At 47.7% G+C, this 22,394-nt stretch overlaps 1 protein-coding gene across 1 annotated transcript in view; it reads left to right on the top strand.

The window, feature by feature from the left end:
- The first annotated feature begins 8,194 nt into the window (after window positions 1-8,194).
- Window positions 8,195-22,394, top strand: part of CPVL (carboxypeptidase vitellogenic like) — a 105,196-nt gene continuing 90,996 nt past the window's right edge. The window contains exon 1 of the mRNA XM_052000224.1: window positions 8,195-8,347. The gene's annotated coding sequence lies outside the window, so the exon portion shown is untranslated. The remainder of the gene's footprint in view (window positions 8,348-22,394) is intronic.

Here is a 22,394-nt window from a genome sequence, read left to right as displayed (position 1 = left end):
GACCTCTCTGGAGAGTCACTCTGTCGCTTGTAAACCAAGGGGCCGAAGGCTGAACTGGGGGACAGGCTCTGGCCCTGGCTCTGTCCCTTCCCAGCTAGGTGACCTCAAGAAAAGACTCCCCTGGGTTCCTTGTCTGTACAGTTGGGGTGGTTGAATCCAATGGGCTCTCAGCATCCCGTCGTGGGGAACTAAGGTCTGTGATTCCTTGTCTACGGCCGCGTTAATCCCGAGTAGAATCCAGAACAGAGCTCAGGGCCAGCTTGGGTTTCATAGCCGAGAGCAGGACTTTTCCCACTTTCTGCCCCTTTTGGCCCAAGAAATCTGCGCTTGGCTCCAGGTGTCTGGGTACAAATCAAATACTGACTGATAATAAATCACAGCGTCGCCACCCCCACATCCAGCTGGAGGGACCCACAGTTTAAGGAGCTTTGCTCTAGAGGGCTGTGATGCAATAGCAAAAGCCGGGGAGCTTTGGGATGAACGTTAATCTCCTGGCTCCAGAAGGAGAATTGACGAGCCAATCGATGCAGTTTAACCATTAGGTTGGGGACAGTAGTAAAACATGGAGGACTGAATACGGAAATCCTGAAAAAGCACCATTTGGTAAACGAAAGAATCGGTGAATATTGCCCTCGGTGTCCCTGAGTCAGAAGAGCGGGTTCGAGTGTCATCCCTAAAACTCCTGGACTTGGAGCCTGAGACTTCTCGGCTTGGTGCTCGGGGAAGTTCTCTAAGAACCCTGAAGAGAATTTGCTTCTGTCTTAGAAGAAGAAACTTCCTCACTCAGGGAGGTCCTTCTAGAGGCAGTGAAACTGGTCTGCTCCCTGTCTCAAAGGACAACCGGATCCCACCTGCCCCGACGTTTCAAACTAGATCATTATGTTCTCTGTGGGGGGAAAAGCAGAATGAGGGAGAAAGGGGCGCCTGGAGGTCTCAGCTGGGCCACGGGACCCTCTTGTGTCTGGCCGGTGTAATGGGTCAGTCCCACGGGACCCGTATGGTCTTGTGGCTTGGGAGTCAAAGGTCAAGAGGATTATAGGATGTACAGCTAGAAGGCCATTCCACTCCACCAATATTTATTAAACTCACATGATTGGGCTGGAAGTCAAAGATAATCCCCCCAAAAAACCCCAATCCAAATCTACTAAATAGTTTTGTCATCAGTTGCATTCTGCTGGAGCATATATGTCAATGCAAGATCATTTGAGAAGGGCAAGAATAAATAAATGGAAACAATGCACTTTAATAATGGCTATCTGCTGGGTGGAGAAGGAAGGAATTTGTGTCCAAAGGAAAACTGGAACTCATCATTGAACACCAGGGAAGCAAAAAATTGGGAAATCATTTTTACATTTAAGGGTTCTGATAAAGGCCTCATTTTTAAAATAGAGAGAGAATTGACTCAAATTTATAAAAATTCAAGCCATTCTTCAAATGATAAATGGTCAAAGGATATGAACAGACAATTTTCAGATGAGGAAATTAAAACGATTTCTAATCATATGAAAAGGTGTTCCAAATCACTATTGATCAGAGAACAGCTCCGAGATACTACCACCCACCTCTCAGATTGGCTAAGCTGACAGGAAAAGATAATGATGAATGTTGGAGGGGATGTGGGAAAATTGGGACACTGATGCATTGTTGGTGGAGTTGTGAACGAATCCAACCATTCCGGAGAGCAATCTGGAATTACGCCCCAAAAGTTATCAAACTGTGCGTACCCTTTGACCCAGCCGAGATTCTCCTGGGCTTATAACCCAAAGAGATCATAAAGAAAGGAAAGGGACCCACATGTACAAAAATGTTTGTGGCAGCCCTCTTTGTCGTGGTGAGGAACTGGAGACTGAGGGGATGCCCATCAGTTGGAGAATGGCTGGGTAAATTGTGGTATATGAATGTTATGGAATATTATTGTTCTGGACAAAATGATCAACAGGATGATTTCAGAAAGGCCTGGAGAGACTTACACGAACTGATGCTGAGTGAAATGAGCAGGGCCAGGAGATCATTGTACATGGCAACAAGATTATGTGATAATCAATTCTGATGGCCCTGGCTCTTCTCAACAATGAGATGATTCAGACCAGTTCTAGTGGTCTCGTGATGAAGAGAGGCATCCACACCCAGAGACAGAGAGGATTGTGGGAACTGAGTGTGGATCACAGCATAGCATTCTCATTCTTTTTGTTGTTGTTCACTTGGATTACTTTCTTTTTAGCAAGAGGATTGTATAAATATGTTTATACATATTAGATTTAACATATATTGGATTGCTTGCCATCTGGGGTGTGAGGGGAAGGAGGAGAAAATCTGAAGCACAGAACTATGTAAGGGTCAATGGTGTCAAATTATCTGTGTATCTGTTTTGAAAATAAAAAGCTTTATTTAAAAATAAATAAATAAAGGGGGCAGCTTTGTGCTACAGTGGATAGAGCACCACCCCTGAAGTCAGGAGGACCTGAGTTCAAATCTGGTCTCAGACATTTAACACTTAAGTGACCCTGGGCACTTAACCCCAATTGCCTCAGCAAATAAATAAATAAAAGTTTTAAAAACGGCTATCTGCAAAATGGTTTTATCAGCTGATCATTCAATAACTATTTAAGCACCTACAGGTGCTTTACTTACAAAGACAGAAAGGAAATCACCCCAGCATCCAAAAGGCTTTCAATTTGTTAGTAAGAACACAAAATGTTCACGTGCAAGATAAGGAATAATGAAAATAATAAAAATATCATTTAAGATTTAAGGTTTGCAAAGGACTATGCAAATCTTAGTTCATTTGATCTTATTATTGTCTACATTTTGCAGATGAGGAAATTGAAGCAAATAGATATTAAGACAACAGGGCCACACAAACTAGTAGGTTTCTGGGTAAAATTCAGGGTTTCTGACTCTCAGTCCAGTTTTCTATCCAGGGTGCCAAATTCAAAGCAATTCAAATTTTATTTTATTTTATTTTTAAAAAAATTTTTATTTAATAATTACTTTATATTGACGGAATCCATGTCAGGGTAATTTTTTTACAATATTATCCCTTGCACTCATTTCTGTTCCGATTTTTCCTCTCCCTCCCTCCACCCCCTCCCCTAGATGGCAAGCAGTCCTATATATGTTGGATATGTCGCAGTATATCCTAGATACAATATATGTAGCAATTCAAATTTTAATGTGGGAGATGAAAAAAGCACAGGCTTTAGCTTTTGGAGAGTGGAAAGAGCGCAGATTTTGACTTCTGGATTCACATTTTGTCTCGGCCATTTACAAGCTTTGTGACCATGGACCTGGTCACCTACTCACTTTCTACCCCAGTTTCCCCATCTGTAGAGTTGGGCTCTAAGGTTTCTTCCAGTTTCCTCATCTGTATCTCATTTTTAGTTGTTTTTTATTCTGTAACATAAAGGGTGGAATAACTGGTCTCTGAGGTACCTCCTGGATCTCAATCTTCCCATTTCCATTTTGTGCAAGTGCATTCTGGGCAATCAGAAAAAGTCACCTGTAGGAGGCAACACTTGAAATGGGCCTTGCAGGGGAGCTTAGGGTCGAAGGAAGAAGAGGTGAAGGTGGAGGACATCCAGAGGCCATCAGAGTCTCATTTTGGAGAAGAGAAAACAGACCCGCTCTAGCTTCAACGATTTAATCCAATTTAATCCACGTTCTTCCTCCAGGAAATGACGTTCCAGGCACTGATTCCAGGCAGACAGAATTGGAAAACCTACTTGTCCCCAAGGGGTCTACACTGGACTTGCTCGAGGTTAAGCAGCTAGTCAGCAAGCAAGCACAGAAGCCGGAATCTGAACCCAGGGTCGCTGGTTCCAAATCCGAATTCCCGGCAGGCAAACGTCCCAGCCCTGCCGGGCAAAGGAGGCCTTCCCTCTCCCCCCTTTCCTGGTGTGTGGTTATTTCCCCCCTCTGACATATACAAGATCCGGCATTTAAAAGGATCCACTAAAGTGTTTATGGAGCAACTGAATCTCTGCCGCCCGGGACACTTCTCTCTTCGGCCAGCCTCAGAGAAGCTTTTCCAGCTGCGCCCGGCCCGTTGCTGGTGGGCAACGAGCAGCAGTTAAGAGGAGTTACCAGGGAAAACCTGACATCCCCACGAAGCGCGGACACTCACTGGGGGAACGCGGGCTCCCCGGGTTCATCAGTTCTCCTCGCCTTCCTTCCAGGCCCACCCCTAGGCCGGCAATCCATAGACCCGAGATTTGCTTGTCCAAGGTGATGTGAGCCACTCGAGGAAATCTCTAGACACGTTTTCTGGCTCCAGATTGCCCCCGGGGTTGGGGTGCTCTGCCAGTGCTTGGATCATAGAATAGGATGGAAGGTAGGCAGGGGTGTGCCCAGGCAACGGCCACCCATGGTGAGACACGTGTCCCATGGACACAGAGTCACCATTCTTTTAGTTTTCTTTTAATTTTCTTTTTGTTAAATTCCATGAGAATTTCCATCAAATGAGGTGATATTTGTAAAGTGCTCTGCCGATCTTAAGCCCTTCTATAAATGCTGGCTATTATTATTATACATAAAATAGAACATAAAAAAGCAAGTTGTATGGGAAACTGTGAATTTTTCCTATTGTGGAGAGCTTGCTTTCTTTTTAAGTGCAGGCAATCAGGTGGACATTGGAACCATTGAGGTGTCTGTCTCAGACTCTGGCTGTCTGTGTGACCCCGGCCTGTGTGAACGCTGGTTCTTCATCTGTAAAATCAAATACAGCAAGATTGTTCACATTCAGAGACACAAGAGGAAAAGCAAATTGGTTTTATGGGAACCCGAGTCTCTCTTTTGAGAGTTTGGGTTTCAGGCGGCTGCATTTGAAGATGATTCCTTCTGAATTTCCTTCTCTTTCTAGGCTGCTCCAAGGGCATTGTCTCTCTTCAGCCACCGGCTGAAACACTGCTTCCCTTTGTGATCCTTTCAGCGCCCCCCCTCCCCAACATGATCCCCTCAGCACTCCCCTTTGTGATCCCTTCAGTGCCCCCCTTGTAATCCCTTCAGTGCCCCCTTTGTGATCCCTTCAGCGCTCCCCCATGATCCCTTCAGTGCTTCCCCCCACCCCACCCCCGTGATCCCTTCAATGTTCCCCCACTGTGATCCCTTCAGCGCTCCCCCATGATCCCTTCAGTGCTCCCCCCGTGATCCCTTCAATGTTCCCCCACTGTGATCCCTTCAGCGCCCCCCTTGTGATCCCTTCAGCATTCCCCTTTGTGATCCCTTCAGTGCTCCCCTGTGACACCTCCCGAGCCAGATCTCACGTCATCTCTCCCAGCAGTTGGTGCCTTGTTTATTCTGCATTTAGTGTGAACAACTTGCTACCCTCCCACTGGCATGAGCTTCCTTGGGGACAGGAGACCATCCAGTTTGACCAGAGGTGGATCCAGGACATCGCAACAGGGCTGAGCAACAAGAGGTGGGAGTGAGGCGCTCCCTGCCCGGCCGCTCCCCCACCCCCAGGCGTGTTTGCCCCAAGTGGAAAAATGCTGTCGCTGTTCTAAGTGGAGCCTGTTAAAGATGAAGAAACTGAAATCCAGACAGAGCAGAATTGAGACTCCCACCCGGATCTGACTCTGAACCTCTGTTCCGGAGGAAGGGAAGTAGGATTAAGGCCACTCCGTGGTGGAAAATGGACGCCCTGAGAAGAGATGCTCAAGGGAGAAGAGAGGAGCACATGGGGAGCCTGGGGATGGCCTTAAAACGTGTGGCTGGGGCTGTTACACTTGTGCTCCTGCCTTGGGTTTGGACATGGGCTATTTCTGGATCTCTCTCCCCCCAGAGGGCTCTCCCTCATCAGGAAGCAGAGCAAGCCAACGGCCAAGTGACCACAGCCTGGGCTGTGCAGGGGGTTACCTTTCCCCTGTCTGGCCTAATCTCTCCCACAAGGGCATGGGCTGGTTAATGGTATCTGTGTACCCACCTTTGCCTGACTCGTGATTGCAGTCACACACAGAGGTTGGCCAGCATTTGTTTAGTGAACTGTTGAAATTAGAAATAAATAAGAGTTTCTTCCTTCTTTCCCTCCCTTTCTCCTTTCCCTTCTCCCTTCCCTCTCTCTTTCCTTCCCTCCCTTCCTCCTTTTCTCCCTCCCTTTCTTGCTTCTTCTATCCCTTCTCTTTTCCTCCCTCCCTCCTTTTCTCCCTTTCTCCCTTCCTCCCTCCCTCTCTCTCTCTCTTTCTTTCTTTTTCTCTTTCTTTCTTTCTTTCCTTTCTTTCTCTTTCTTTCCTTCTTCCTTTCTTTCTCTTCTTTCTTTCTTTCCTTTCTTTCTCTTTCTTTCCTTCTTCCTTTCTCTTCTTTCTTTCTTTCCTTCTCTTTTTTTCTTTCCTTCTTCCTTTCTTTCTCTTCTTTCTTTCTTTCCTTCTCTTTTTTTCTTTCCTTCTTCCTTTCTTTCTCTTCTTTCTTTCTTTCCTTCTTTTTCTTTCTTTTCTTTCTTTCTCTTTCTTTTTCTTTCCTTCTTTCTTTCTCTTTCTTTCCCCTCCTTTCCTTTCTTTCCCCTCCTTTCCTTTCCTTTCTTTTCCTTTCCTTCTTTCTTTCTTTCCTTCCTTCCTTCCTCTCTCCCTTTCTTCCTTCCTCTCTCCCTATCTTCCTTCCTCTCTCCCTCCCTCCCTCCCTTCCTCTTTCTCTCTGGAATGGGATGAAGTTACTTGTCTAGGGTCACACATCAGAACTCTTGTAATTCTTAAGAAAAAAAGAAATTGAATTTCAAAACAAAATTTTAATATGGATTTTTAAAATTAGGAGCCTAAAGTGGAAAGGAAATAAAATGGCATCTTTTCCCCAGCAAACAACTCTCAATTTCTTTATAATAGATTTAAAAATCAATTTTTATTGGTGTATTTTGTTTTTCTATGCCCTACATTTCCCAATGTATCCCTCTCAGCTACCCTCCTAAGCATCTGTCCCTTATAACAAAAACTAAGAAAGAAGACAACCTGCTCACTGCAATCGCCCCTCCTTACTCTTAAAGGGCCAGACAGCTTGGAGTCATGGCGCTAATCTGCCTTTACCCTCAGAGGCCTGAGGTTCCAAATTTTGGCCTTGAGGCTTATTGGCTGGGTAATGTGTAATATGGGATGAATTACTCCCTCAGACAACAATAGCTGGCATTTATATGGGACTTTCAAGCTGCACAATCTGAGTTATCTCCCTTGAACCTCCACCTCCTGGGGAGGCGGCTGTCCACATCATCCCCACTTTACAGAGGAATAAACTGAGGCTCATGGGTGAAGTGTCTTGTCCAAGGTCATGAAGTTGGCTTAGTGTAAGACTAAGGGTCTTTGTGAAGGGAAGTCCAGCTGCGCACCTACCAAAGGAAGCTCTCACACTGCCCTCAACTCCCCGGGCCCGGCTCCCGTCTGTAAAATCTCCGTGTTACTGTGTTTCGGATGCAGGAGACCTATAAAGGAGGTAGAAAGGGGCCCCCGTGACACGTCAGCATTTTACAGACGCAGAAACTAAGTCCCAGGGAGAGCAAACGCTTCCCGAGGTTACCCAGGAGGGCGGTCCCAAAACCAGGTTCCCAGAGCCGGGCGCTATTTCCGTGGGCCCAGAAGGAAGCCCGCGCTCCCGCAGCAAATACTCCCGTGTTTACCACGTCACGTGGCAGACACCGCATTGATCGCTGCAGCTACAGAGGAAAACTCCCCGAGGAAAGGGGCGGTTTCATTTTTGTCTGGGAAGCCTCAGCTCCCAGCACCGCGCCAGGCAGAAAGAAGGCGCCCAGCGCTTTATTGGTGATGATATAAATGACCGATATTATTATTATTATTATTACGGTTGACAATTCCATTAATTTTTAAAAAAGGCCATCTGGACCTCCATGGTAACTGAATTCCGTAAGCATTAGGCGCCTACTGGGTGCACGGCACGACGCTGGGCGTTGAGGTTCCAAAGCCAAAAATCAAACAGGTTTTGCTACCCCGGGGGCGGGGGTGGGGAGAGGAAACGACGTCCCCGTGACTAACTCCACACCAAAGAAATGCCGAGTGCCGGGGCCCGCAGCAGCTCCGAGTGGGTGTCGGGAGGGTGGGGGGCACGGACCGGCCGGGCTGGCTGGGCGGGAGGAAGGAGAGAGGGGCGGGAAGCACTCGGGCTACGGTTCTGGGGTCACATGAGAGGGAGGCCGGGAGGACCTTGGAAAGCGCGGCCGATCCTCCTCCGGGCCCTCCTCCTCCTCGTGATTGGGTGACGCAAGCGGGAGGAGGCTGCTTGTGCTCCGCAGTCCGAGGCCGGCTCAGCTCCGGCCTGTCCCGCTCCGGTCCGAGACGCCGAGAGTCCGAAGCAGCTCAGGGGGGCACCTGCCCGCACCCGGTCCCGGAGGCGGAGCGAGGCGTGCGCCTGGCAGCCAGTGAGTGTCTACGCCGGCGCTCCGGGCGGGGGGCTCTGCGGCTAGGGGTGCGGGATCGGGGAGCAGGGCCGGGGGAGCCGGGGAGGGCGCCCGGGAGGAGTACGAGCCCGACCAGCGGCTCCCTGGGGGCTCTGGCACGTGAGGTTCGGAGAGCGGCCCGGGCCCGGCTGGAGCAGCGCACCCTCCCCGGGCCAGGGCACCTCTCCCCGGGGCCAGCTTGTTCCTGCCACCCCCCGAACTGCAGTTCTTTTCGATTCTTAGTCACGAATGTGCCGTTTCTTCTTTCCTCTCCCACCCACCTTCCCCATTCCTATTTCCCCTTTTTCACTTTTGACGTTGAAACCTCAACTTCTCGCCCCGAGTTCGAATCCCGGCGAGGACAAGCCACTTAATACTTCTGTGCTTCAGGGTTTCGTTGTTGCTGCTGCTCAGTCTTTTCGGTTTTCGTGAACCTGTTTGGGTTTTTTGGGCAAAATTGCTGGAGTGCTTTGCTTTTTTCCTTCTCTAGCTCAATTTTACAGACTAGGAAACTGAAGCAGACGGGAGTGACTCGCCCAGGGTCACACAGCCAGGAAGTGTCTGAGGCCGAATTTGAACTGAGCTTCCCGATTCTGGCCCCGGACTCTCTAATTTTCACCTGCCTGCCCTAGTGGCTCATTTTACTCAAGTGTAAGATGGGGAGAAGGCATTTTGAAGTTTTATTCTAGCTTTAAGCTCCGATTCCTCTCCTTGGGAAAGATAATGAATCTGGGTTCAGAATCCTTTTCTGCTACATCCAGGGGCCTTTGGGCCACCTGGGCAAAGTTTCCCCAGGTGGGAGCTGGGCTAAGTGATCACTCAGGTCCCTTGTTGCTCTAAATCTATGGTTCTTAGGGCCTTTAAAAAAAGCCTCCCTTATCTCTCCAGGTCAGATTTCCCTCCATCTTCCAGGCAGACTAAGTGACATGAATGAATAGCAGTCGTAAAAGGGCCCCAAGGGGGCATGTTGGGAAGGGGACAGATGACCTTGGACTTGGGGAAGGGGGGGGGGGCGGTCTTTCTCAGGATCCATTACTGAGAGATTTGAGGAGCAGGAAATAGGTCAGAGTGGACCCAATCACTGAGGAAGAGGAGCAAGGACCTTCTTGGGATGTTCTGTTCCTTTTTGTGTAAAATGAGGGGGCTGGATACCGTGGCTCTTTCACTCAATATATGATCACATGATCGTGCCCATTTTGTCACTTAGGATTGTATTTCTGAAACTAGAACGGACCCGGAGGTGGGAGTGGTCACCCCATGTGCTGTGTCTGTCTGTCTGGTCTCCGCCACGGCCTCCCCCAACCTGTGCAGAGCAAGTTTTGGAGGGAGCTGGTCCAAGCCAGTCAAGGCCCAGAAACCCTCCTCCACTGCTGGGGTACCGTGAGGTCAGATGGGATACCAGGTGTAAAAATGGCGCCCCAGACTAGAGCTCCTTCAGTCAGGTCTGACTCTTCACGACCCCATGGGTCCCATTTGGGGTCCTCTTGCCACAGATGCCGGCGCGGTTTGCCATAGCCTTCTCCCGTCATTTTACAGATGAGAAAACTGAGGCAGGAGGGTTAAGTGACTCCCGCAGCTCATTAGGATCCGAGGCTGGGCTAGAACTCATGCGGACGAGTCTCCCAGTTCCTACCTGCGCACGCATGGGCACGTGTGTACGCGTGTATAATGCTTACGCTTCCTTACGGCAGCCTGGCCTAGGAAATGGCGGCCTGCGTAGCCTGAGCTCGGAGAGCTCCAACACCCTCCGACAGCGGCCGCGGGTCTCAAACCCGGCAACATCCACACTCTTGGCCAAGGCCCCTCCTTCCTCGTGAGCCCCACGAATAAAGTGGGGGGCGGCGCTCGCAGGCTCCTCCCCGTCCTGGGGGGGTCTGTTCCGGGACAGCCCCAGCCCAGGGGGATCCGGGCCGACACTTGGTACCTGCAGTGGGACTGAGCCCCGGGGCCCACAAGGGTTTCTACCACAGTTCACACCTGGTTATTACCTTCATTACCATCATCCCCTAATTATCACCCTTATTATTATTATCGGGCGGAGGAGGCCGGCCTTCTGGCCGCGGGCGGACACGTGCAGCCACGCGGCTCCAGCTGACCCACTTCCTGCCTCCCAGCGCCCTCAGCGCTGATCCTGGTTAGAGCTGGAGCTGACTGGCTCTCTCCCCTCCCCCTCCCGGCAGAGCGGGGCTTCCCTGCGGGGGAGGTCCCCCGTTTCTCCCGTCCCGTTCCGAGCTCTCTCACGGGGGAAGTCCGGGAGGCCGGGACCCTCGGGGGCCCTCTCTGGACCCCAGCACCCGGTGGGCTCAGGACCGATGGGTGAAGGCTCCCAGCGGCCCCTGCCAAGCGGCCCCAGAGCTCTGGTTCGGAAAGCGCTCGTGGGGGCTCCGGCCGTTCTCGCCTGCCTCGTTTCAGGGCCCGCCGACTTCTTGCCGGGGCTGACGGGGCAGCCTAAGCCCGGCCTCCTTTCAGTTAGCCACCGGGGTGGGGGAAGGGCTGGAAAACCGTCGTGACGCCGGTCAGAATTGTCTCTAAACCAGGAATTAGTGATAGATGGTCGATGAAAATAAGTCACCAGCGTGTTCGCCCCGGGCGGAAGGGCTTCGGGGGAGCCCTGAGGTCTCGCCCGGCTCCCTCACTTCAGACGGGAAACTGAGACCCAGCAGGGCTGGGGCGGGGGCCGGTGTGGCGGGGCCGGGATTCGCACCCGGCTCTCCTGAGGCTGAATCCCAGGCCCTTCTCTTCCGGCCTCCCTTAAGTAGGGATGGGGCGGGAGAAGGCGGCTGAGCACCAGAAACCTGTGGGGAACATGGGCACCGGAAGTGCTAGACCCTGAGGAAGAAAAGCTCGCCCCCTGAGGCTTGGGCTTGGGCTCCGAGGGCGTCTTAGGGAGTTCTGGGGACCCCAGAGCTCCCCGAAGTAGGAGGAGACCCCCTTTGGAACAGCAGGGAAGTGACCTGCAAACCCCGAAATCGTTCTGAAAGATTCTAATGTGGGACACAAGACCGTGTAGATTCTGTCTGTCCCTCCCTCCTTCCTTCTCTTCTTCCCCCATCTCTGTTTCTCTACTCTTCCCTCCATCCTTGTCTGTCTGTCTGTCCCTCCCTCCTTCCTTCTCTTCTTCCCCCATCTCTGTCTCTCCTATCCTTCTCCTCCCCCATCCCTGACTGTCTCTGTCTGTCTCTCTGTCCCTCCTTCCTTCCTTCTCTTTCCCCGTCCCCCACTGTCTGTCCGTGTCCCGGACTTCCGGCTTGGCTGGCAAGCTCCAGTGTAACCAGAGACCTTTTTAAAGTGTCTGCCCCAAGCCGAAGCCGCTCGGGTCTTTCAGGGAGACTCGCTGACCTGAGCAGCTTGTTCCCTGTGCCCGGGCCCTGGCAGCCATTTCTGAGGGCTCCCATCCCTGGGCAGCTTCTGCGGCTTGTAACTGGTGACCCTCGAACCCCACTTTAGGAGTGAGGAAATGAGGGCCCGGAGTGAGGCTCCCTCCTCTCCCGGCCCGACGGCAGCGGCTGACAGAGCTGGGACTCCCGTCCTGGGCTCCGAGGTCAGAAAACACCCGGAGCCGACCCTGCCGCTTCTTGTGGGTCTGGGCTCATTTTTTGTAATAACAAACCAGAATGAAACGGGGGCACGTGTTAGCTTTACATGCCATTTTCCTGTAGCCACCCCCATCTCTTCGGGCCCTTTCTGGGAAAAAGAAAAATATTCAAGCCAATCAGCGGAGGATACCACATCCTGCAGCTGTAGTCCCCCGCTTCTCTCCTTAAAGAACCCGTTTTTTTCATTTCTCTAGGACTGAATGTGATCATTTTGATAACTCATGGCAGGGAGGTGAAGTGGGGAAGGGGATGCAGGAAGATCCCAGTAAAGATTCGGCTTTATTTACTCAGATTTATCACTTGATCTTTCAGCCTTATTTTCTTTATTTGTAAACTGAGGATAATTATCACTTACCTGATCAAGTTATTGTGAAGATCAAATAAGAGAGCATGTGAAAGGCTTTGCAAACCCCTAAAATGCTAGAGAAGTGCTAGATAATCATCCCAATAACCAGAATTCAGCTGTCTCTAGTTTTGTCTCCCTTTCTTTGTATCTTGTCTCCCTCCATTTCCTCCTCGTTTTTATATTATTTGGCCATTTGTTCCCTTTTCCTCTCATCTCATTTTGTGCCTCCCTCTCCCTTTCTCTTTCTTTTCTCTCTACTCTCCTTCTCCCTCCCTCCACCCCAATCAGTCAATAAATATTTATTGTACTTAAAAAGGGCTGGGCACACAAAGAAAGGCAAAACCAGCCCCGGTTCTCCAGGAGTGGGGGAGGAGTGTAAATGAACGGGTTGTGGTTTGTCCTTCCTTCTCAGAGAGGACCTCTGACTTTGAGGGAGTATGTGGGTGGTCGTCTCCGGGAAAGCACTAGCATCTGGAGGACTTCCTGTCTGATTATTGTTCAGTCGCGTCTTCCTCTCCGTGACCCCGTTTGGAGTTTTCTTGTCTGAGACCCTTTTTCTTCTCTGGCTCATTTTACAGTTGGGGAAACCGAGGCAGACAGGGTGAAGCGTCTTGCCCAGGGTCCCATAGTAAGCACCTGAGGCCGGGGCCCTTTCCACTCACCACCACTTGCCCTTTCTGCTGAGGGCAGTGTCCTATTGGAGCCTTGGGGGAAGAGTGGATTCTGTTAAGTGGAACTGAGGAGGGAGCGCATTCTGGGTATGGGGGAGGCTGGCAGATAGGTCAACACAGGTCACTTATGTTAAAATATGAAAAGTCAGGTGAGGGAGAGAATAAAAATTGGGGGCTGGGGTTCCCCAACCTGGAGGAGACAATGTGGAGAATCGTGGAGGGCAGGATTATCGGCACACAAATTTATCTTCAGTAAAATAAGTCAAATAAAAATTTCATCCTACAGTTAAGAATGAAAATGGAATTAAGAAGAATGGGTGAGAAAGAGCTTGTGGTCCTAGTGGTGAGCATGCTGAATGTTAATCAGTATCCCATTGCCACAGAAACAAGCCTGAGCCTGAGATGCAGGAAATCCTCCCCATCCTTATGTCCATTGCCGTAGAATTGCTTAGAAGCAGTAGATTGTGTGTCTGGTCTGAGCATTGGGATTAACATAGATTTGGGGGGAGTTTTGGAAAAGGTTTAAAAGATCATTCCCTAGGGCAGCCCTGGAGTCAGGAGGACCTGAGTTCAAATCCCAACTCAGAAACTGAACACTTACTGGCTTTGTGACCCCCATTGCTTTGTAAAATAAATCTATAAAATAAGAGCATAAAGGCAAAAGGATTCCTTCTCTCTCTAAAATTAGAGCATAAAGGCAGAAGGATTCCTTTTCTCTAAAATAAGAGCATAAAGGCAAAAGGATTCCTTCTCTCTCTAAAATTAGAGCATAAAGGCAGAAGGATTCCTTTTCTCTAAAATTAGAGCATAAAGGCAAAAGGATTCCTTCTCTCTCTAAAATTAGAGCATAAAGGCAAAAGGATTCCTTCTCTATAAAATAAGAGCGTAAAGGCAAAGCTCCCTGGCGGTGGTCAGCAAGGCCTGGAGCCCCTCCTCACTCACACACTGGCTGGGTGACCTCCCTGTAGAATGAAGCTGTCTGGCCTCCATGGGCCCTGGAAACTCTGAATCTCCGCTTCTATAGGATGTGAGTTCTGAGCCAAGATTTGATGCCTTTTTTGTGGCCGCCACAGCCCGAGACGTTTGTCAGATGGCAGCACGTCTTTGTTTCGGGCAGGGAGAGCTTTGGGGGTGAAGGACGGAAGTCTGGCTTCCCCCAGGTAAGTGTCAGAAGGTGGAGCAGATTCTCCTTGGGCTGAGACGATGTGCAGCTTGTCCAGCCAACAAGACCACGGCCCCCAAGGCCCCCCTCACTCCAAGATGCCCTGATTCTTGTCTGACCCAGAATTCTTGGGGCCCTCGGGACAGTCCCTCTCTGGACAAGATCCCTCCCAACAAGTGCTCCTCCAGCCTGTGCTTCTCGAGGAGCTCCCCGCAGTCTCCTTGCATCTGGGGTCAGGTTTGAGTCTAGGAAATGCTTTCTGGCCTCCATCCTCCACCTGCTTCTTGGCTTGGGCCTTGTGGGCCCTGGGGCACAGAACTGCAGAAAGGACAGCGTGTAAAATCTGGGCCGGAGGAGGGATTACTCAGGGTGGAAAAAGCCTCCCGGGACCAGAACATCTGGTTCAGAATCTCATCCATTCCGCTCTCTGCCTTTACAATTAGCCAATTAATTCGTTCTTTCTGCAAGTATTTGTTGGGCACGTACTGAAGGTCAGGCCGAGCTGGGAAAGCCACAGGGATTAATCAGAGCCAGGCTGCCCAGTCAGCGCTCTGCCTGGGGCCGAGTTTTCTGCCTGTGGCGGCCAGCGTGGGATCCCCTGAATCTAAGGTGGTCCGGCTCACTGGGCTTGTGGGGGAGCCTGGTGGGAGGGCCTCGGGCAGCTCAGGACAAGGTGGCTGCTTAGTGCGGATCTCAGAGCACCGCGAGCCAGCCCAGAATGCCAGCTCAGTGATTGGGGGCAGAGCACAAGTTGCTTCTGACCATTCCTGGAGGAGGAGGAAGAGAAGGAAAAGAAAGAGGGGGAAGGAGAGGAAGAGGAATGGGGAAAAGAGAAAAAAGTAGAAGAAAAGGAAGAAAAAAGGAGGAAGAAAGGGAGAGGAAAAGGAGGAGGGGAGAAGGAAAAGAGGAAGAAGAGGAAAAGGAGAGGAAAAAGAGGAAGAGAGGAGGAAAAAGGAGGGAGAAAAGAGGAAAAGGAGAAAGAAAGGAGGAAATGAAGGAGGAAGAGAAGGAGGAAGAGGGGAGAAGAAGAGGAATGGGGGAGGAGAAAAAAGAACAGGAAAAGGAACAGAAACAAGATTTAGAGACTGTAAAAGAGCACCTAGTCCAGCATCCTTATTTTACAGAAGAGTTAAAAGGACTTTGGAGCCCAGAGTTAAGATCTAAGGATCACCCAGAATAACCCCTTCATTTTTCAGATTCAGAATTGGGGTGTAAAAGAATAAAGGAATTGCCCAAGGTCACATGGGTAAATAGTAAGCATCAGACCTGGGATCGGAACTCAGATCCTCTGACTCAAGAGGAAGTAAGTGCTCTTTCCAGTATCATGTTGGTGGTATAGTGTCTACAGGGATGTACCTGGAATTCCAAAGACCTGAATTCAGATCCATCCTCAAACATGGACTAGTTGTGTAGCACTGAGAAAGTCACTTAACATTGTCTGCCTCAGTTTCCTAATCTGTAAGATGGGCATAGTAATAGCACTTAGCTCCCAGGGTTATTGTGAGGATCAAATGAGATAATCTTAAAGCACTTAGCACACAGTAAGCTCTTAATAAATGCCTTTTCCTTTCCTTTCTCCTATGTTTATTGTTGATTACTAAGTCACTCAGTTGGCAAATCTTTTTGAAGTTCTTATTATGAGCTTTGCAGTGTGTCTGAGGAGGTACTAGTCATCTAACTCCTGGAAAGTCACTTAACTTCTATTTACCTGGTTCCCTATCTGTACAGTGGGCACGACAGTGGCCCCCCTCTCCCAGGGTTGTTCTGAGGATCCAAGATCTTTGTATCAGTGAACTATATAAATGCTAGCAATGATTTTAAAAAATTAAATCTTCATATTTTCAATCAATGAAAAAATCTACCTTTTCTATCTTCTTTTCCTCGTTAAAAAAGAAAAACAAAATCCTTGCTACAAACAAGTAAAACAAATTCCCTTATTAGTCTGAACATATACACGTATATACACACAGACTAAAAAGGGAATATATATATGTATATATATAATATGATACATTGAAAACAAGAGACATATATACATATGGGCATCTTTTAGTTTTGCGTCAGTTTCCTTTCCAAAGACAGCCCTCTCCAGAGAGCCAGTTGCCCCTTTTTGGATAGTATTGTGGTTGAAGTTTCTTTTCCCCCCTTGTCTTTAGGATTGCACCTTCCTTCAGATTCCCTGAGATTTAAACCCCCAATATCCTCACAACTGTCATGTCCAGCGACAGCTGTGTCTGTTTGGTCTGGTCCAACCTCATTTCTTATCTTTGCCGTCTGAAACTGGACTCTGACTGTCTGGAGGCCCAACTGCCGTGTGATGTTAATAATAATCATAACGACTAACATTTCTACAGCACTTACTGTGTGCCCGGCTCTGTGCTAATTACAGTAATTATCTCTTTTGAGATTATTAGTATCTGGATGCTTTGGATTCATTGTCCTTAACGGAAATAAACACACACACACACACACACAGTGGATAGAACACCAGCCCTGGAGTCAGGAGGACCTGAGTTCAAATCCCAACTCAGAAACTGAACACTTACTGGTTTTGTAAAATATATATATATATATATATATTTTAAAAACACTTTGCATATCTTTTCAGTCTTTTAACTCTTGGTCATGCCATGTGGGATGTCTTTTCTTTGCTAGATCTCTTGCTAAGCTTCCTTTAAATTGATTTTATTCTTTACTGCTTCTCTCTTTGCTTTTTTGAGACAATCTGGTTTATAGCATTCTACACTCCTTTCCCACAAGATCCCTTTTAAGTCAGTGCTGCTTTTGGTTCCCATGTGCCTTTGCTTGGCACAAAGTCAAGTACTTGCTGACCGGAGCCTCTTTTGGCCTCCTTGTTGTGACAGCTGATTTATAGCGGTTAGACTTTTTGTATGAAGTTGTTGCAGCTGGTGTCAATCTCCCTTCACCTGTTCATGTCCTGTTTACTGTCATATTTTATTTGGTTAAGTTGGAGTTGTTTAGCTGTATGTTGTGTTGCTTTAATTCCTTCTTCTAGTTCTATATTAATTTTGCACTTTAGCTGGTGGCCTGATTGCTCACAGATAATTAGTTAAGGAATGATTTTAAGTGTTTTTTAAAAGGTTTACAAGCATTTACAAATATACTTAAGCCTCAAAACAACCATGGGAAGTAGGTTCTGCTATTATGCCCATTTTACAGATGAGGAAACAGAAATGATCAGAAGTTGTCTTGTCCAGGGTCCTACAACTAGTTTTTTTTTTTTTTTTAAATAATAGCTTTTTATTTTCAAAATATATGCAAAGATAGTTTTCTGCTTTTCTAACAATTTTGGCTGCATTGGTTTGGTTTGTACAAAACCTTTTTAATTTAATATAATCAAAATTAATCTACTTTGCATTTCATAATGTTCTCTAGTTCTTCTTTGGCTATCTTTCTCCACAGCTCTGAGAGGTAGATTATCCCTTGTTTTCCTAATTTGGAAAACCCTCTCCGTCTCTCCTAACTAGCAAGTAATCTAATATAAATTAAACATGTACAATTCTTCTAAACATTTATCATGCTGCACAAAAAAAAGCAAATCAAAAAGGGAAAAAAATTGAGCACCTAGTCCAGCATCCTTATCTTACAGAAGAGTTAAAAGGACTTTGGCATCACCTAGAACAACCCCTTCATTTTTCAGATTCAGAATTGGGGTGTAAGAGAATAAAGGAATTGCCCAAGGTCACAGGGGTAAATAGTAAGCTCTTCAAAATGGTTGGATCACTTTGTAATTTCACCAACAATGTAATAATGTCCCAGTTTTCCCACAACCCATTCAGCATTTGTTATTATCTTGTCCTGTCATTTTAGCTAATTTAAGAGGTGTGTAGTGGTATCTCAGAGTTGTCTTCATTTGCATTTCTCTAATCAGTAGTTATTTAGAGCATTTTTTTTCATATGACTAGAAATAGCTTTAGTTTCTTCATCTGAAAATTGTCTGTTTTTATTTGACCATTTATCAATTGGAGAATGGCTTGTGGTCTTAAAAATCTGAGTGAGTTCTCTATGTATTTTAGAAATGAGACCTTTATCAGAGCTCTTGGATGTAAAAATTTCCCCCAGTTTTTGCTTTCCTTCTAATTTTGCTGCATTGGTTTGGTTGGTATAAAACATTTTTAATTTAATATAATCAAAATTATCTATTTTGAATTTCATAATGCTCTCTAGTTCTTCTTTGACCATAAATTCCTTCTCCACAGATCTGAGAGGTAGACTATCCCCTATTCTCCTAATTTGCTTATAGTATCTATCACCCTTGATGACCTGTTTTGACCTTATCTTGGTGTAGGGTATTAGATGCTGGTTAATTCCTAATTTTTGCCATACTATTTTCCAGTTTTCCCAGCGATTTCTGCTACACAGTGAGTTCTTATCCCAGAAGCTGGAGTTTTTGGGTTTATCAAACACTAGATTACTATAGTCATTGACACTGACTGACTATTTCTTAGCCAGTACCAAATGGTTTTGATGACTGCTGTTTTATAATATAGTTTCAGGTCTGGTACAGCTAGGCCATCTTCATTTGCATTTTTTCATTAATTCCCTTGAAATTCTTGACCCTCTGTTCTTCCAGATGAACTCTGTTTTTATTTTTCTAGCTCTGTAAAGTACCACAGATGGTGTCTTGGGCTAGATTTGAACTCAGGCCCTCCTGATTCCAGCTCCTGCACTCTGTGCACTATGGCATCACTGAGGCTCCCATCACTGAAATACTGAAGGTATTGATTTTTTTTGGAGGCTCTTGCTGCGTCCCTCCCAGAGAGCCTTGGGTTTGTCACCCTCCCCATCTTCCTCTGCAGTTTTAGATGATGATATTTTTGCAGAAACCATGAACCCTGCAATACGGGATGAGTGGAGTTCTGGTTGACTTTTGATACTTGCTAAGAGGGGTCTTCATGAGGCAGTAAAAAAAAGTGCCAAGTGATTCGGATTCACTGGGCCTGTTTCAGTCACTAGCTCGGTCACTTATGACCTGCGTGACCTTGGAAAAACCACGTTTCCTCCTGTGTAAAATGAGGGGGCTGGACTCCGTGGCCTTCTAGCTTGATGTTTCCACCTCATTGTGTCCAGAACTGAACTCCAGCTTAGATTTTCCCCCTCCTACCTTCCCTGTCACTCAGAGGGCAGTGCTATCCTCCTCTCCCTCAGGCCCACTCACCGGAGTCATCCTGACTCTCATTCTCTCTCATTCGCATTTCCAATATGGTGCCAGGGATTTCGCCTTCATGGCGCCTCCCAAACAGCCCCTTCTGTCCTCTGATAATGACACCTTCCCCCTTGGCCTGACCCTCGTCTCCTTCCACTAGGACAACTATAGTTGTTGCTGGGGGAGTCTGTCTGCCTCAGCCCTCCCAGTCATCCCCTCTTTAGTCACGAAGTGATTTTTCTAGGTTTGATCACACCCCCTCCTCTGTAAATTTCAGTGGCTCTCCATTGCCTCCAGTATGAATTAAAAATGTTCTGTTTGACATTCAAAACCTTTCATAACCAACCCGTCCTCTCTGTCTGGTCTTTTTATACCTCACTCCTTTCCTGCATGTTCTCCTGGCTTTTCTATAAACAAGAGCTTTGGTCTCCAGGCTCAGCCATTCTCTCTGATTGTCCCTCATTCTTGGAACACTCTCCTTCTTCCCCCTTTTCCCCCTCCTCCCCCTCCTCCCATCTCTCTAGGACTTATCTTAAACAAAAGCCCACCTTCTACAGCAAAAGTGTCAATCCCAGATAAGAATGGTTCCCCGTAGGTCACACAGGGCCCAAGTCTGACACGTGTCAGACTTTCCCAACCTCTGTTCCTTCTAGTGCCTCCCTATATTAATTATTTCTCATCTATTCTCTCTGTAGCTTGCTTGTACAGATTGGTTTTCTTCCCCTTTAGATTATAAGCTCTTTGAGGTTAGAGAATATTTTTTTCAAACTCTTTTTGTATTCCCCAGTGCTTAGCACAGTAGTAGGTGCTTAATAAATGTTTGTTGACTGACTGGCTGATTCTGTGGACTTCTTTATTTGCCTCTCCAAGCAGCACTTGTGATTTCCTTTTATTTTCTGGCTCCATTTATAGTTAGAACGTTGGGAGAGAGAGGATTCCCTTTCTCCAGCAGTTTGCCATTCCTTGGCCACTGGACAAAGATCTCATATTTAGAATGCTGGCAGTAAGGTTTATGGGTAACCTAGAACTATATGATTCTCAGCCTCCTTTATCCCCTTTTTACTGTTCTGACACCATCTCTGCCATCTTGTATTTTTCTTTATGTCATGGATTGCCACGGCCAAAGAATGCATCACCTAGTGGTCTGCCTGCTGTGGGCGGCCTCTCTGTCCCTAGTTGGGCCGGCCCCCGCAAAGCAGACAGACCCACATGTTGTTGGGAAGCCCTTTGTAGAATTTGGTGGGCCTTGTGGCCTAGGGTCATAGCCTTCCAGGCAACAGAGACGACAGGGCCTGTGAGAGGGAGGACAAGAGGTCAGACTGTTGTCAATTAATCTGGGTTTGGAATTTGCTTTCAACAGTCATAAAGAGGGAGGGGGCAGGTTTATTATTGCTCAGAACCCAGATTTAAGTAAGCACAGGAGAAGAGGATGCTCATAGCACCCAAGTAATGTACAATCAACAAACAAACACATCATCACCACGCTGAGGAAGCGCCCACATCTGAAGTCCTCCTCTCAAGTGGGAGCCATTGCTCAACAAGTTTGTGCAGATCCTCAAAGTCCCTTTCCACTCGGGAGTTTCTATAGGCTGAGAACAAAGAAGACCCTGGGCCTTCTCATTTGGAGTGTGACCCTTGAGACGTAGCATCATCCTCCCAGGTACAAGAGGCCCCACCAAGGAGAATGTTTGTGCATTCCTTTAGGAGGATCATATTTACTCCAGGAGCTGTCCCGTCTGCCATAGAGAATACCCATGAATTAAGGGGCCGGCCCTTCGCTCCATCAGATAACTCCAAACACAGTCTCAGGTCTCAGCAAAAAGTTACACAAAAGACACGGCCAGAGGATTCCTCACTCCCCAGGACTCCTTACCCCTGTGTATTCTCTGACAGGGGAGGCTGTTCCTATCCCAGTGGTCTGAGCAAATGTTAGCAGCAAGAATGGGCAGTTCTCACTTCTGCATTCCATTGCTGCCAATTAAATCAAGGCCATTCTGGCTTGTTTTTGCCTTCCTCCCTCTGAGTCAGCCCTGAGTACAGGGAAAGGGCTCTAACCTTCCTCATTATTTAAATATTAATGGCTCCATTAGAAAGGCCTTGAGGTTTGTAGAATGAAGTTTGAAAAATACTGGTCCTGATGGGTTTCTGTTTTCTCCCCTCAGGAAAAACCACTTACTGAAACCATTCCTTCCCTAGCTTACACAACAGTCATTTTTCTTCTAAAGCTGTTTGCTTGGGGGTCGTCGGTTCTCTTTCAGCCTTGAAAAAACAACTCTCCTAGTCAAACCTTAGGCTAACAAATTCCATATCATTTAGAAATATTTTTCAAAATATTCTTCATTTTCCAGAGCTGTGGCAACTTGCTGGCCCCAGACTTTAGGTTTAATTTTCCAGCATCATTTTCCCTTCTGTTATAGATACTTAACCACTTGCTATATTTAGTTGGGCTTGTTTGTATTAAATACAGGAAATTATATTATGCTAACCAGGAGAGAAATGCTTGTGGCAATCATATATTCCATCAAATGACAATTAGGAACTTTTAACTTATTGGGGAAATGGAGCTGAAAGCCATTTTCGCTTGTTTAAATTAAGCCAGTGTTTTTATGTTCTGCCAAAGGAATGATGTGAGGAGTGTGGGGGGTTCGTTGATTGTTCTACAATTTTACATTTTCATATCATTTAATGATTCGACATTTAGAGGACTGCTTGCAGCAGAAAGGGCCATTAGCATAATTGCCTGTTCCTTTTGATGCCCCAGCACCGAGGTCCCACATCTGAACTTCCGGGTGGTGGGAGCTGGGCGTGACCTCGGGCTGACGGGGCCCAGGCCTGGTGGATGGTGAGAGCCCTAAGTGATCCCTTCTGCTTCCCCTTCTAGGGAGACCTTAGGGCTGAAGGGGCCCAGGGCCCAATGGATGGATGGTAAGAGCCCCGAGTGATCCCTTCTGCTTCCCCTTCTAGGGAGACCTTAGGGCTGAAGGGGCCCAGGGCCCAGTAGATGGATGGTAAGAGCCCCGAGTGATGCCTTCTGCTTCCCCTTCTAGGGAGATCTTAGGGCTGAAGGGGCCCAGGGCCCAGTAGATG

The sequence above is a fragment of the Antechinus flavipes genome, chromosome 5 (genome assembly GCF_016432865.1).
Source record: "Antechinus flavipes isolate AdamAnt ecotype Samford, QLD, Australia chromosome 5, AdamAnt_v2, whole genome shotgun sequence".
NCBI classification, from domain to species: Eukaryota; Metazoa; Chordata; class Mammalia; order Dasyuromorphia; family Dasyuridae; genus Antechinus; species Antechinus flavipes.
This window is presented reverse-complemented; position numbering and strand designations above follow the sequence as displayed.